The following is a 3,926-nucleotide window of genomic DNA, read 5'->3' as shown; positions in this document are numbered from 1 at the left end:
AGTGCTTACCCCTGTGTGAACCTCGGCTCGGCCCGTCCCCGCATGGACCATCCACTAACACTGGAAAACTGACTTGGCCATATAATGCATTCACAGGGGACAGAAAGGTAAAACTATAGATGAGACAAAAAATATAATGTATCAAAGACAGGCTGTTTGATAACACAGGGGTAAATGTATATCTGAATTTGTATAGGCAAAGTAAAATAATTGAATTATAGAAACACGCAGAGGGAAGATAGTTAGCTCACAAAAGGCTATTAGGTACTTACTCTATATTATTTAAACAAAGCCTGTGGAGGGGTGGCGGTCTTCAGACACACCTGCAGATGGTGGTTGCAGGGGATTGTTCAAAAATGCTATTAAATAAATAAATAAAACTAAATTTGTATATATATGTGTTGGGGTAGGGCTATAAAGAGAGAGGGAATGGACAAAAAATTGAAACCGTATTGAAAATAACAGCATTTAAAAAAAATGATCATGATAAGAGGCATCTTCCTGTTCCTGGATCGAACCTACGTCCTTCAAAACTCAATGTTGCCATCTATTTGGGACATGGGCCTTGAGTTGTTTAGAACCCACATAATTAGTGATCAGAAAGTTCAGAACAAGACAATTGATGGTATTCTACTGCTAATTGAAAGAGAAAGAAATGGTGAAGCCATTGATAGAAGTCTGTTACGAAGTCTCTTAAGTATGCTGTCTGACCTGCAGATTTATCAAGAATCATTTGAACACAGATTCTTGGAAGAAACAAACCGTTTGTATGCAGCAGAAGGGCAAAGACTTATGCAAGAAAGAGAGGTTCCAGAATATCTCCATCATGTTAACAAGCGCTTAGAAGAAGAGGCAGATTGTGTCATTACATATTTAGATCAAAGCACACAAAAAACATTAATTGCCACTGTTGAAAAGGAGCTTCTCGGAGAACATCTAACAACAACAGAAAGGTTTAAATAATCTTCTGGATGAAAACCGAATACAGGACCTCTCCTTATTGTACCAGCTCTTTAGTAGAGTCTGAGGAGGTGTGCAAGTCCTTCTACAGCACTGGATCGAGTACATCAAGGATTTTGGCAGTACAATTGTAATTAATCCAGGATAAGACTATGTTACAAGAACTACTTGACTTCAAAGACAAAGTTGACCATGTGATAGATGTCTGCTTCATGAAAAATGAGAAGTTTGTCAATGCCATGAAGGAAGCCTTTGAAACTTTCATTAACAAGCGACCAAACAAACCAGCTGAGCTTATAGCAAAATATGTGGATTCAAAACAAAAGAAGCTACAGATGAAGAGCTTGAAAAAATGTTGGATAAAATCATGATCATATTTAGATTCATTTATGGAAAAGATGTTTTTGAGGCCTTCTATAAAAAAGACTTGGCCAAAAGGCTCTTGGTTGGGAAAAGTGCTTCTGTGGATGCTGAAAAATCGATGCTTTCTAAACTTAAGCATGAGTGTGGAGCTGCCTTTACCAGCAAGCTTGAGGGGATGTTCAAAGACATGGAACTGTCGAAGGACATTATGGTTCACTTTAAACAGTACATGCAGAATCAGAACGTCCCTGGTAACATTGAATTAACTGTGAATATCCTTACAATGGGTTACTGGCCAACATATGTGCCTATGGAAGTTCACCTACCTCCTGAGATGGTGAAGCTCCAGGAGATTTTCAAGACCTTTTACCTTGGAAAGCACAGTGGCAGAAAACTACAGTGGCAGTCAACTCTGGGCCAGTGTGTCTTAAAAGCAGAGTTTAATGAGGGTAAAAAAGAACTGCAGGTCTCGCTCTTCCAAACCCTTGTATTGCTTATGTTCAATGAGGGAGAAGAATTCAGCTTTGAAGAAATTAGACAAGCAACTGGCATTGAGGATAGTGAATTAAGACAGACTCTCCAGTCTTTGACTTGTGGAAGAGCTAGAGTCCTTATTAGGAATCCAAAGAGTAAAGATGTAGATGATAGTGACAAGTTTACTTTCAATGATGACTTCAGGCATCAACTCCTCAGAATAAGGATCAATCAGATTCAGATGAAGGAAATGGTGGAAGAACAAGCCAGCACTACAGAGCGAGTATTTCAAGACCGGCAATACCAAATTGACGCAGCCATTGTTAGAATCATGAAGATGAGGAAAACACTTGGCCACAATCTCTTGGTGTCAGAGGTGTACAAACAGCTTAAATTTCCAGTAAAGCCTGCTGATCTCAAGAAAAGAATAGAGTCATTAATAGACAGGGACTACATGGAAAGAGACAAGGAGAACCCAAACCAGTACAATTACGTTGCCTAAAAAAGCCTTTGTCTCAATAGGCATCTAGTGGATAATAAAAAATTAGCCTGTTGATCCTAAGAAATTAACTTTATACAACATCGATCACTGAATGACGTATAGGTGAAGAAGAAAATATGAGAAGGTTCTTCCAACAATTTGAAAAGCCCATTTAAAAAGTACAATTTACATTTATCAAGAATGCTGTTGAACTCTTTGTTTTGCATGTTCTTTACAATGATGTGCGCAGCAAGCTGGCAGAGTATCATTCTGTGAGCTCTAGTCCGTCCAACAGACAGAAGATCGTTACATGGTCACGTGACCCCTGTTCCAGCCTCTGATACGACTATAAAAGATGTATCGGCATAGTATCCTTTTGTGCTTAAAAGCTGCATGCAACCTAGTCAGCTAAACACGTGGAAAAAAAGGCTCCATGATGCCCAATCTCTGAAGCCATCTAATTAAACTTAACCTGGACATTTTGTGCTTATGTCTCTACCAAAATGAGACATTGTACAAAACACGTTGAAAGATCTGTTAATTGTGAGCTTTGATCACTAGCTCCTGTTGTAAACTTGGGGTATGTTACCTATAGAAATACAACTAATATTTAAAGTGTGGACTAAACAGAGGCATAACATGGTGGATTTCCACCATGACATTTTATGGCCATTTCTTCTAAACACTATAAGCAACACTTGTTTGTACAGTATACATTTTGTTCTGTTTTTGTTATGATTGGATGATATTACCTTTCAGCTTGCATATCCCTTGAAAAAGCGACACAGCGAAAATGTCGGGCTAGTATGCAACCATATCATCTTTTGAATAAATATGCACTCATATTTTGTTTGACCACTGTAATTATATCAATATTGCAACATTTGTGAACTATGTACAAATTATATGTTTTTAACCTTAATTGTTAAATTAAAAATTAGTTTTTTATAATTTTCTTTGTCTAGTTTGTCTGCACCGTTAAAATCCCTTTATCCTCCTTGCCATTTACAATTACTTTCAGGGATGTGGTGCCTATCCAATAGGGTGTTTCACCATTAATCGGAACCAAAACTTCAGTGTAAAAAAAATATATATATCATCATCTGTCATAAAAGTTAATTATTTAGCTGCTCAAATTGCCTACACAAACGTGTTCCAGTGCACTAAAAGTGCTATGTGCAAAGTTCTATTTTGACAAATTCATGTGAAGACATGCGTTGATGTAAAACACATCCATTCTAAAGCTTAAAAATCAAATCCAAAACACTGGTGATAACAAACGTGTCCTTCTGTCCACTCAGGTGCTCCCCCTTCTGTACTCACCTTAGAGCGTGTGACCTTGCAATTAGGCTTTGTCAAAAGCATGCATATGAACCACCTCTGGGTTCAGTGTTTGTACTTGGATCCTGGGCTGGTTGCTGGCACGTGTTCCACATGTATATAATAAGTGAGACTAGATAGTGTGCTACAGTGCACCACTCTTTAAAAGACCAAAGGGAATGCTGTGTCTGCTGAACTTATGTGTCCTTTCCTTGATGAGACTGATCCACTGCCTCATGCACCGTCCTATCCCCTCCCCAATGCGTGTCGATACTGGGAATGTGACGTATCTTCCTCAGCGGACACAGCATTCCCTTTGGTCTTTTAA

The 3,926-nt window shown here is 38.5% G+C and overlaps 1 pseudogene; it reads left to right on the top strand.

The window, feature by feature from the left end:
- Positions 1-420: 420 nt before the first annotated feature.
- Positions 421-3,014, top strand: LOC141103259 (cullin-4B-like; annotated as a pseudogene).
- Positions 3,015-3,926: the final 912 nt, after the last annotated feature.

The sequence above is a fragment of the Aquarana catesbeiana genome, linkage group LG07, assembly GCF_042186555.1.
Source record: "Aquarana catesbeiana isolate 2022-GZ linkage group LG07, ASM4218655v1, whole genome shotgun sequence".
Taxonomy (NCBI): Eukaryota; Metazoa; Chordata; class Amphibia; order Anura; family Ranidae; genus Aquarana; species Aquarana catesbeiana.
The sequence above is the reverse complement of the archived record's forward strand: the minus strand, read 5'-3'. Positions and strand labels throughout refer to the sequence as shown.